Source organism: Pollachius pollachius (genome assembly GCF_949987615.1).
Source record: "Pollachius pollachius genome assembly, chromosome: 9".
NCBI classification, from domain to species: domain Eukaryota; kingdom Metazoa; phylum Chordata; class Actinopteri; order Gadiformes; family Gadidae; genus Pollachius; species Pollachius pollachius.
In genome coordinates this window covers 6,137,121-6,150,849 of record NC_136942.1, presented here as the reverse complement: position 1 = coordinate 6,150,849, position 13,729 = coordinate 6,137,121, and positions in this window count along the sequence as shown.

Genomic DNA, 13,729 nt, shown 5'->3' with positions numbered 1-13,729 from the left:
CACTTCATGTTGTGATTTCGTCCCACAATGCAATGTAGAATCTACAGTGTAGATCTCAGGTTTGTTTCAAGTTTGTTTCATTCAACAAATGTTGACATATTTAACAAATGTGAAACAATATGACTCAAGAAACTGCTACACGATGTGCTGTAATAACCTAAACTAGTGCTGATAATCAAATGTTCAGAAACGTGGGCATAATATACCCTTGTGTAACAGGTTGTTGTGAAAAACAAGGTACTCCGTCAATCGTTTCATCATTATCTTTGCGCAGCGGCAGTATGGTAGCCTTTGAGGTCTAACTGAGGCGCGATTATTGCTAGTTGAAAACTTTACCCAATACCCCGCCAAAGACGACTTGCAATATAGTCGGCGATGGCAATTTTTGGCAGTTTCTAAGGACACTGATAATATGTTCAAAATAAATGATGCGTTTAACTTTGGTCTTCAAATTGTGTTGAATAACTGAGTGTATTTTGCCTTATTTCAAATTATCTATGTCTGTTTGACCTACTTGACCACTATATTACAGGCACTGCTGGCGCAAAGTATCAGTATCAACAGCCAGGTTTTATTAAGTAGGCGAGTGTTTTCCATGCTAATGACACGGGCGCTAGCCTACTCACTTCATGTTGTGATTTCGTCCCACAATGCAATGTAGAATCTACAGTGTAGATCTCAGGTTTGTTTCAAGTTTGTTTCATTCAACAAATGTTGACATATTTAACAAATGTGAAACAATATGACTCAAGAAACTGCTACACGATGTGCTGTACTAACCTAAACTAGTGCTGAAAATCAAATGTTCAGAAACGTGGGCATAATATACCCTTGTGTAGCAGGTTGTTGTGAAAAACAACCTACTCCGTCAATCATTTCATCCTCATCTTTGCGCAGCGGCAGTATCGTAGCCTATGAGGTCTAACTGAGGCGCGATTATTGCTAGTTGAAAACTTTACCCAATACCCCGCCATAGACGACTTGCAATATAGTCGGCGATGGCAATTTTTGAAAGTTTCTAAGGAGACTGATAATATGTTCAAAATAAATGATGCGTTTAATTTTTGTCAGCAATTTGTGTTGAATAACTGAGTGTATTTTGCCTTATTTCAAATTATCTATGTCTGTTTGACCTACTTGACCACTATATTACAGGCACTGCTGGCGCAAAGTATCAGTATCAACAGCCAGGTTTTATTAAGTAGGCGAGTGTTTTCCATGCTAATGACACGGGCGCTAGCCTACTCACTTCATGTTGTGATTTCGTCCCACAATGCAATGTAGAATCTACAGTGTAGATCTCAGGTTTGTTTCAAGTTTGTTTCATTCAACAAATGTTGACATATTTAACAAATGTGAAACAATATGACTCAAGAAACTGCTACACGATGTGCTGTACTAACCTAAACTAGTGCTGAAAATCAAATGTTCAGAAACGTGGGCATAATATACCCTTGTGTAGCAGGTTGTTGTGAAAAACAACCTACTCCGTCAATCATATCATCGTCATCTTTGCGCAGCGGCAGTATCGTAGCCTATGAAGTCTAACTGAGGCGTGATTATTGCTAGTTGAAAACTTTACCCAATACCCCGCCAAAGACGACTTGCAATATAGTCGGCGATGGCAATTTTTGACAGTTTCTAAGGAGACTGATAATATGTTCAAAATAAATGATGCCGTTATTTTTGGTCAGCAATTTGTGTTGAATAACTGAGTGTGTTTTGCCTTATTTCAAATTATCTATGTCTGTTTGACCTACTTGACCACTATATTACAGGCACTGCTGGCGCAAAGTATCAGTATCAACAGCCAGGTTTTATTAAGTAGGCGAGTGTTTTCCATGCTAATGACACGGGCGCTAGCCTACTCACTTCATGTTGTGATTTCGTCCCACAATGCAATGTAGAATCTACAGTGTAGATCTCAGGTTTGTTTCAAGTTTGTTTCATTCAACAAATGTTGACATATTTAACAAATGTGAAACAATATGACTCAAGAAACTGCTACACGATGTGCTGTACTAACCTAAACTAGTGCTGAAAATCAAATGTTCAGAAACGTGGGCATAATATACCCTTCTGTAGCAGGTTATTGTGAAAAACAAGCTACTCCGTCAATAATTTCATCATTATCTCTGCGCAGCGGCAGTATCGTAGCCTATGAGGTCTGACTGAGGCGCGATTATTGCTAGTTGAAAACTTTACCCAATACCCCGCCAAAGACGACTTGCAATATAGTCGGCGATGGCAATTTTTGACAGTTTCTAAGGAGACTGATAATTTGTTCAAAATAAATGACGCGTTTAACTTTGGTCTTCAATTTGTGTTGAATAACTGAGTGTATTTTGCCTTTATTTCAAATTATCTATGTCTGTTTGACCTACTTGACCACTATATTACAGGCACTGCTGGCGCAAAGTATCAGTATCAACAGCCAGGTTTTATAAAGTAGGCGAGTGTTTTCCATGCTAATGACACGGGCGCTAGCCTACTCACTTCATGTTGTGATTTCGTCCCACAGTGCAATGTAGAATCTACAGTGTAGATCTCAGGTTTGTTTCAAGTTTGTTTCATTCAACAAATGTTGACATATTTAACAAATGTGAAACAATATGACTTAAGAAACTGCTACACGATATGCTGTACTAACCTAAACTAGTGCTGATAATCAAATGTTCAGAAACGTGGGCATAATATACCCTTGTGTAAGAGGTTGTTGTGAAAAAGAAGCTACTCCGTCAATCAGTTATCATTATCTTTGCGCAGCGGCAGTATCGTAGCCTATGAGGTCTAACTGAGGCGCGATTATTGCTAGTTGAAAACTTTACCCAATACCCCGCCAAAGACGACTTGCAATATAGTCGCCGATGGCAATTTTTGACAGTTTCTAAGGAGACTGATAATATGTTCAAAATAAATGATGCCTTTAATTTTTGTCAGCAATTTGTGTTGAATAACTGAGTGTATTTTGCCTTATTTCAAATTATCTATGTCTGTTTGACCTACTTGACCACTATATTACAGGCACTGCTGGCGCAAAGTATCAGTATCAACAGCCAGGTTTTATTAAGTAGGCGAGTGTTTTCCATGCTAATGACACGGGCGCTAGCCTACTCACTTCATGTTGTGATTTCGTCCCACAATGCAATGTAGAATCTACAGTGTAGATCTCAGGTTTGTTTCAAGTTTGTTTCATTCAACAAATGTTGACATATTTAACAAATGTGAAACAATATGACTCAAGAAACTGCTACACGATGTGCTGTACTAACCTAAACTAGTGCTGAAAATCAAATGTTCAGAAACGTGGGCATAATATACCCTTGTGTAGCAGGTTGTTGTGAAAAACAATCTACTCCGTCAATCATTTCATCATTATCTCTGCGCAGCGGCAGTATCGTAGCCTATGAGGTCTAACTGAGGCGCGATTATTGCTAGTTGAAAACTTTACCCAATACCCCGCCATAGACGACTTGCAATATAGTCGGCGATGGCAATTTTTGACAGTTTCTAAGGAGACTGATAATATGTTCAAAATGAATGATGCCGTTAATTTTGGTCAGCAATTTGTGTTGAATAACTGAGTGTATTTTGCCTTATTTCAAATTATCTATGTCTGTTTGACCTACTTGACCACTATATTACAGGCACTGCTGGCGCAAAGTATCAGTATCAACAGCCAGGTTTTATAAAGTAGGCGAGTGTTTTCCATGCTAATGACACGGGCGCTAGCCTACTCACTTCATGTTGTGATTTCGTCCCACAATGCAATGTAGAATCTACAGTGTAGATCTCAGGTTTGTTTCAAGTTTGTTTCATTCAACAAATGTTGACATATTTAACAAATGTGAAACAATATGACTCAAGAAACTGCTACACGATGTGCTGTACTAACCTAAACTAGTGCTGATAATCAAATGTTCAGAAACGTGGGCATAATATACCCTTGTGTAGCAGGTTGTTGTGAAAAACAAGCTACTCCGTCAATAATTTCATCATTATCTCTGCGCAGCGGCAGTATCGTAGCCTATGAGGTCTAACTGAGGCGCGATTATTGCTAGTTGAAAACTTTACCCAATACCCCGCCAAAGACGACTTGCAATATAGTCGGCGATGGCAACTTTTGACAGTTTCTAAGGAGACTGATAATATGTTCAAAATAAATGATGCCGTTAATTTTGGTCAGCAATTTGTGTTGAATAACTGAGTGTGTTTTGCCTTATTTCAAATTATCTATGTCTGTTTGACCTACTTGACCACTATATTACAGGCACTGCTGGCGCAAAGTATCAGTATCAACAGCCAGGTTTTATTAAGTAGGCGAGTGTTTTCCATGCTAATGACACGGGCGCTAGCCTACTCACTTCATGTTGTGATTTCGTCCCACAATGCAATGTAAAATCTACAGTGTAGATCTCAGGTTTGTTTCAAGTTTGTTTCATTCAACAAATGTTGACATATTTAACAAATGTGAAACAATATGACTCAAGAAACTGCTACACGATGTGCTGTACTAACCTAAACTAGTGCTGAAAATCAAATGTTCAGAAACGTGGGCATAATATACCTTTGTGTAGCAGGTTGTTGTGAAAAACAATCTACTCCGTCAATCATTTCATCATTATCTCTGCGCAGCGGCAGTATCGTAGCCTATGAGGTCTAACTGAGGCGCGATTATTGCTAGTTGAAAACTTTACCCAATACCCCGCCATAGACGACTTGCAATATAGTCGGCGATGGCAATTTTTGACAGTTTCTAAGGAGACTGATAATATGTTCAAAATAAATGATGCCTTTAATTTTTGTCAGCAATTTGTGTTGAATAACTGAGTGTATTTTGCCTTATTTCAAATTATCTATGTCTGTTTGACCTACTTGACCACTATATTACAGGCACTGCTGGCGCAAAGTATCAGTATCAACAGCCAGGTTTTATTAAGTAGGCGAGTGTTTTCCATGCTAATGACACGGCGGTAGCCTACTCACTTCATGTTGTGATTTCGTCCCACAATGCAATGTAGAATCTACAGTGTAGATCTCAGGTTTGTTTCAAGTTTGTTTCATTCAACAAATGTTGACATATTTAACAAATGTGAAACAATATGACTCAAGAAACTGCTACACGATGTGCTGTACTAACCTAAACTAGTGCTGATAATCAAATGTTCAGAAACGTGGGCATAATATACCCTTGTGTAGCAGGTTGTTGTGAAAAACAAGCTACTCCGTCAATCATTTCATCATTATCTCTGCGCAGCGGCAGTATCGTAGCCTATGAGGTCTAACTGAGGCGCGATTATTGCTAGTTGAAAACTTTACCCAATACCCCGCCAAAGACGACTTGCAATATAGTCGGCGATGGCAATTTTTGACAGTTTCTAAGGAGACTGATAATATGTTCAAAATAAATGATGCCGTTAATTTTGGTCAGCAATTTGTGTTGAATAACTGAGTGTGTTTTGCCTTCTTTCAAATTATCTATGTCTGTTTGACCTACTTGACCACTATATTACAGGCACTGCTGGCGCAAAGTATCAGTATCAACAGCCAGGTTTTATTAAGTAGGCGAGTGTTTTCCATGCTAATGACACGGGCGCTAGCCTACTCACTTCATGTTGTGATTTCGTCCCACAATGCAATGTAAAATCTACAGTGTAGATCTCAGGTTTGTTTCAAGTTTGTTTCATTCAACAAATGTTGACATATTTAACAAATGTGAAACAATATGACTCAAGAAACTGCTACACGATGTGCTGTACTAACCTAAACTAGTGCTGAAAATCAAATGTTCAGAAACGTGGGCATAATATACCTTTGTGTAGCAGGTTGTTGTGAAAAACAATCTACTCCGTCAATCATTTCATCATTATCTCTGCGCAGCGGCAGTATCGTAGCCTATGAGGTCTAACTGAGGCGCGATTATTGCTAGTTGAAAACTTTACCCAATACCCCGCCATAGACGACTTGCAATATAGTCGGCGATGGCAATTTTTGACAGTTTCTAAGGAGACTGATAATATGTTCAAACTAAATGATGCCTTTAATTTTTGTCAGCAATTTGTGTTGAATAACTGAGTGTATTTTGCCTTATTTCAAATTATCTATGTCTGTTTGACCTACTTGACCACTATATTACAGGCACTGCTGGCGCAAAGTATCAGTATCAACAGCCAGGTTTTATTAAGTAGGCGAGTGTTTTCCATGCTAATGACACGGGCGGTAGCCTACTCACTTCATGTTGTGATTTCGTCCCACAATGCAATGTAGAATCTACAGTGTAGATCTCAGGTTTGTTTCAAGTTTGTTTCATTCAACAAATGTTGACATATTTAACAAATGTGAAACAATATGACTCAAGAAACTGCTACACGATGTGCTGTAATAACCTAAACTAGTGCTGATAATCAAATGTTCAGAAACGTGGGCATAATATACCCTTGTGTAACAGGTTGTTGTGAAAAACAAGGTACTCCGTCAATCGTAACAGGTTGTTGTGAAAAACAAGCTACTCCGTCAATCATTTATCATTATCTTTGCGCAGCGGCAGTATCGTAGCCTGTGAGGTCTAACTGAGGCGCGATTATTGCTAGTTGAAAACTTTACCCAATACCCCGCCAAAGACGACTTGCAATATAGTCGGCGATGGCAATTTTTGACAGTTTCTAAGGAGACTGATAATTTGTTCAAAATAAATGATGCGTTTAACTTTGGTCTTCAATTTGTGTTGAATAACTGAGTGTATTTTGCCTTTATTTCAAATTATCTATGTCTGTTTGACCTACTTGGCCACTATATTACAGCCACTGCTGGCGCAAAGTATCAGTATCAACAGCCAGGTTTTATAAAGTAGGCGAGTGTTTTCCATGCTAATGACACGGGCGCTAGCCTACTCACTTCATGTTGTGATTTCGTCCCACAGTGCAATGTAGAATCTACAGTGTAGATCTCAGGTTTGTTTCAAGTTTGTTTCATTCAACAAATGTTGACATATTTAACAAATGTGAAACAATATGACTTAAGAAACTGCTACACGATATGCTGTACTAACCTAAACTAGTGCTGATAATCAAATGTTCAGAAACGTGGGCATAATATACCCTTGTGTAAGAGGTTGTTGTGAAAAAGAAGCTACTCCGTCAATCAGTTATCATTATCTTTGCGCAGCGGCAGTATCGTAGCCTATGAGGTCTAACTGAGGCGCGATTATTGCTAGTTGAAAACTTTACCCAATACCCCGCCAAAGACGACTTGCAATATAGTCGCCGATGGCAATTTTTGACAGTTTCTAAGGAGACTGATAATATGTTCAAAATAAATGATGCCTTTAATTTTTGTCAGCAATTTGTGTTGAATAACTGAGTGTATTTTGCCTTATTTCAAATTATCTATGTCTGTTTGACCTACTTGACCACTATATTACAGGCACTGCTGGCGCAAAGTATCAGTATCAACAGCCAGGTTTTATTAAGTAGGCGAGTGTTTTCCATGCTAATGACACGGGCGGTAGCCTACTCACTTCATGTTGTGATTTCGTCCCACAATGCAATGTAGAATCTACAGTGTAGATCTCAGGTTTGTTTCAAGTTTGTTTCATTCAACAAATGTTGACATATTTAACAAATGTGAAACAATATGACTCAAGAAACTGCTACACGATGTGCTGTAATAACCTAAACTAGTGCTGATAATCAAATGTTCAGAAACGTGGGCATAATATACCCTTGTGTAAGAGGTTGTTTTGAAAAAGAAGGTACTCCGTCAATCAGGTATCGTTATCTTTGCGCAGCGGCAGTATCGTAGCCTATGAGGTCTAACTGAGGCGCGATTATTGCTAGTTGAAAACTTTACCCAATACCCCGCCAAAGACCACTTGCAATATAGTCGGCGATGGCAATTTTTGACAGTTTCTAAGGAGACTGATAATATGTTCAAAATAAATGATGCCTTTAATTTTTGTCAGCAATTTGTGTTGAATAACTGAGTGTATTTTGCCTTATTTCAAATTATCTATGTCTGTTTGACCTACTTGACCACTATATTACAGGCACTGCTGGCGCAAAGTATCAGTATCAACAGCCAGGTTTTATTAAGTAGGCGAGTGTTTTCCATGCTAATGACACGGGCGCTAGCCTACTCACTTCATGTTGTGATTTCGTCCCACAATGCAATGTAGAATCTACAGTGTAGATCTCAGGTTTGTTTCAAGTTTGTTTCATTCAACAAATGTTGACATATTTAACAAATGTGAAACAATATGACTCAAGAAACTGCTACACGATGTGCTGTACTAACCTAAACTAGTGCTGAAAATCAAATGTTCAGAAACGTGGGCATAATATACCCTTGTGTAGCAGTTTGTTGTGAAAAACAACCTACTCCGTCAATCATTTCATCGTCATCTTTGCGCAGCGGCAGTATCGTAGCCTATGAGGTCTAACTGAGGCGCGATTATTGCTAGTTGAAAACTTTACCCAATACCCCGCCAAAGACGACTTGCAATATAGTCGGCGATGGCAATTTTTGACAGTTTCTAAGGAGACTGATAATATGTTCAAAATAAATGATGCCGTTAATTTTGGTCAGCAATTTGTGTTGAATAACTGAGTGTGTTTTGACTTATTTCAAATTATCTATGTCTGTTTGACCTACTTGACCACTATATTACAGGCACTGCTGGCGCAAAGTATCAGTATCAACAGCCAGGTTTTATTAAGTAGGCGAGTGTTTTCCATGCTAATGACACGGGCGCTAGCCTACTCACTTCATGTTGTGATTTCGTCCCACAATGCAATGTAGAATCTACAGTGTAGATCTCAGGTTTGTTTCAAGTTTGTTTCATTCAACAAATGTTGACATATTTAACAAATGTGAAACAATATGACTCAAGAAACTGCTACACGATGTGCTGTACTAACCTAAACTAGTGCTGAAAATCAAATGTTCAGAAACGTGGGCATAATATACCCTTGTGTAGCAGGTTGTTGTGAAAAACAAGCTACTCCGTCAATCATTTCGTCATTATCTCTGCGCAGCGGCAGTATCGTAGCCTATGAGGTCTAACTGAGGCGCGATTATTGCTAGTTGAAAACTTTACCCAATACCCCGCCATAGACGACTTGCAATATAGTCGGCGATGGCAATTTTTGACAGTTTCTAAGGAGACTGATAATATGTTCAAAATGAATGATGCCGTTAATTTTGGTCAGCAATTTGTGTTGAATAACTGAGTGTATTTTGCCTTATTTCAAATTATCTATGTCTGTTTGACCTACTTGACCACTATATTACAGGCACTGCTGGCGCAAAGTATCAGTATCAACAGCCAGGTTTTATTAAGTAGGCGAGTGTTTTCCATGCTAATGACACGGGCGCTAGCCTACTCACTTCATGTTGTGATTTCGTCCCACAATGCAATGTAGAATCTACAGTGTAGATCTCAGGTTTGTTTCAAGTTTGTTTCATTCAACAAATGTTGACATATTTAACAAATGTGAAACAATATGACTTAAGAAACTGCTACACGATGTGCTGTACTAACCTAAACTAGTGCTGATAATCAAATGTTCAGAAACGTGGGCATAATATACCCTTGTGTAAGAGGTTGTTGTGAAAAAGAAGCTACTCCGTCAATCATTTATCATTATCTTTGCGCAGCGGCAGTATCGTAGCCTATGAGGTCTAACTGAGGCGCGATTATTGCTAGTTGAAAACTTTACCCAATACCCCGCCAAAGACGACTTGCAATATAGTCGGCGATGGCAATTTTTGACAGTTTCTAAGGAGACTGATAATTTGTTCAAAATAAATGATGCGTTTAACTTTGGTCTTCAATTTGTGTTGAATAACTGAGTGTATTTTGCCTTTATTTCAAATTATCTATGTCTGTTTGACCTAATTGACCACTATATTACAGGCACTGCTGGCGCAAAGTATCAGTATCAACAGCCAGGTTTTATAAAGTTGGCGAGTGTTTTCCATGCTAATGACACGGGCGCTAGCCTACTCACTTCATGTTGTGATTTCGTCCCACAGTGCAATGTAGAATCTACAGTGTAGATCTGAGGTTTGTTTCAAGTTTGTTTCATTCAACAAATGTTGACATATTTAACAAATGTGAAACAATATGACTCAAGAAACTGCTACACGATGTGCTGTAATAACCTAAACTAGTGCTGATAATCAAATGTTCAGAAACGTGGGCATAATATACCCTTGTGTAAGAGGTTGTTGTGAAAAAGAAGCTACTCCGTCAATCAGTTATCATTATCTTTGCGCAGCGGCAGTATCATAGCCTATGAGGTCTAACTGAGGCGCGATTATTGCTAGTTGAAAACTTTACCCAATACCCCGCCAAAGACGACTTGCAATATAGTCGCCGATGGCAATTTTTGACAGTTTCTAAGGAGACTGATAATATGTTCAAAATAAATGATGCCTTTAATTTTTGTCAGCAATTTGTGTTGAATAACTGAGTGTATTTTGCCTTATTTCAAATTATCTATGTCTGTTTGACCTACTTGACCACTATATTACAGGCACTGCTGGCGCAAAGTATCAGTATCAACAGCCAGGTTTTATTAAGTAGGCGAGTGTTTTCCATGCTAATGACACGGGCGGTAGCCTACTCACTTCATGTTGTGATTTCGTCCCACAATGCAATGTAGAATCTACAGTGTAGATCTCAGGTTTGTTTCAAGTTTGTTTCATTCAACAAATGTTGACATATTTAACAAATGTGAAACAATATGACTCAAGAAACTGCTACACGATGTGCTGTAATAACCTAAACTAGTGCTGATAATCAAATGTTCAGAAACGTGGGCATAATATACCCTTGTGTAACAGGTTGTTGTGAAAAACAAGGTACTCCGTCAATCGTTTCATCATTATCTTTGCGCAGCGGCAGTATGGTAGCCTTTGAGGTCTAACTGAGGCGCGATTATTGCTAGTTGAAAACTTTACCCAATACCCCGCCAAAGACGACTTGCAATATAGTCGGCGATGGCAATTTTTGGCAGTTTCTAAGGACACTGATAATATGTTCAAAATAAATGATGCGTTTAACTTTGGTCTTCAAATTGTGTTGAATAACTGAGTGTATTTTGCCTTATTTCAAATTATCTATGTCTGTTTGACCTACTTGACCACTATATTACAGGCACTGCTGGCGCAAAGTATCAGTATCAACAGCCAGGTTTTATTAAGTAGGCGAGTGTTTTCCATGCTAATGACACGGGCGCTAGCCTACTCACTTCATGTTGTGATTTCGTCCCACAATGCAATGTAGAATCTACAGTGTAGATCTCAGGTTTGTTTCAAGTTTGTTTCATTCAACAAATGTTGACATATTTAACAAATGTGAAACAATATGACTCAAGAAACTGCTACACGATGTGCTGTACTAACCTAAACTAGTGCTGAAAATCAAATGTTCAGAAACGTGGGCATAATATACCCTTGTGTAGCAGGTTGTTGTGAAAAACAACCTACTCCGTCAATCATTTCATCCTCATCTTTGCGCAGCGGCAGTATCGTAGCCTATGAGGTCTAACTGAGGCGCGATTATTGCTAGTTGAAAACTTTACCCAATACCCCGCCATAGACGACTTGCAATATAGTCGGCGATGGCAATTTTTGAAAGTTTCTAAGGAGACTGATAATATGTTCAAAATAAATGATGCGTTTAATTTTTGTCAGCAATTTGTGTTGAATAACTGAGTGTATTTTGCCTTATTTCAAATTATCTATGTCTGTTTGACCTACTTGACCACTATATTACAGGCACTGCTGGCGCAAAGTATCAGTATCAACAGCCAGGTTTTATTAAGTAGGCGAGTGTTTTCCATGCTAATGACACGGGCGCTAGCCTACTCACTTCATGTTGTGATTTCGTCCCACAATGCAATGTAGAATCTACAGTGTAGATCTCAGGTTTGTTTCAAGTTTGTTTCATTCAACAAATGTTGACATATTTAACAAATGTGAAACAATATGACTCAAGAAACTGCTACACGATGTGCTGTACTAACCTAAACTAGTGCTGAAAATCAAATGTTCAGAAACGTGGGCATAATATACCCTTGTGTAGCAGGTTGTTGTGAAAAACAACCTACTCCGTCAATCATATCATCGTCATCTTTGCGCAGCGGCAGTATCGTAGCCTATGAAGTCTAACTGAGGCGTGATTATTGCTAGTTGAAAACTTTACCCAATACCCCGCCAAAGACGACTTGCAATATAGTCGGCGATGGCAATTTTTGACAGTTTCTAAGGAGACTGATAATATGTTCAAAATAAATGATGCCGTTATTTTTGGTCAGCAATTTGTGTTGAATAACTGAGTGTGTTTTGCCTTATTTCAAATTATCTATGTCTGTTTGACCTACTTGACCACTATATTACAGGCACTGCTGGCGCAAAGTATCAGTATCAACAGCCAGGTTTTATTAAGTAGGCGAGTGTTTTCCATGCTAATGACACGGGCGCTAGCCTACTCACTTCATGTTGTGATTTCGTCCCACAATGCAATGTAGAATCTACAGTGTAGATCTCAGGTTTGTTTCAAGTTTGTTTCATTCAACAAATGTTGACATATTTAACAAATGTGAAACAATATGACTCAAGAAACTGCTACACGATGTGCTGTACTAACCTAAACTAGTGCTGAAAATCAAATGTTCAGAAACGTGGGCATAATATACCCTTCTGTAGCAGGTTATTGTGAAAAACAAGCTACTCCGTCAATAATTTCATCATTATCTCTGCGCAGCGGCAGTATCGTAGCCTATGAGGTCTGACTGAGGCGCGATTATTGCTAGTTGAAAACTTTACCCAATACCCCGCCAAAGACGACTTGCAATATAGTCGGCGATGGCAATTTTTGACAGTTTCTAAGGAGACTGATAATTTGTTCAAAATAAATGACGCGTTTAACTTTGGTCTTCAATTTGTGTTGAATAACTGAGTGTATTTTGCCTTTATTTCAAATTATCTATGTCTGTTTGACCTACTTGACCACTATATTACAGGCACTGCTGGCGCAAAGTATCAGTATCAACAGCCAGGTTTTATAAAGTAGGCGAGTGTTTTCCATGCTAATGACACGGGCGCTAGCCTACTCACTTCATGTTGTGATTTCGTCCCACAGTGCAATGTAGAATCTACAGTGTAGATCTCAGGTTTGTTTCAAGTTTGTTTCATTCAACAAATGTTGACATATTTAACAAATGTGAAACAATATGACTTAAGAAACTGCTACACGATATGCTGTACTAACCTAAACTAGTGCTGATAATCAAATGTTCAGAAACGTGGGCATAATATACCCTTGTGTAAGAGGTTGTTGTGAAAAAGAAGCTACTCCGTCAATCAGTTATCATTATCTTTGCGCAGCGGCAGTATCGTAGCCTATGAGGTCTAACTGAGGCGCGATTATTGCTAGTTGAAAACTTTACCCAATACCCCGCCAAAGACGACTTGCAATATAGTCGCCGATGGCAATTTTTGACAGTTTCTAAGGAGACTGATAATATGTTCAAAATAAATGATGCCTTTAATTTTTGTCAGCAATTTGTGTTGAATAACTGAGTGTATTTTGCCTTAATTTAAATTATCTATGTCTGTTTGACCTACTTGACCACTATATTACAGGCACTGCTGGCGCAAAGTATCAGTATCAACAGCCAGGTTTTATTAAGTAGGCGAGTGTTTTCCATGCTAATGACACGGG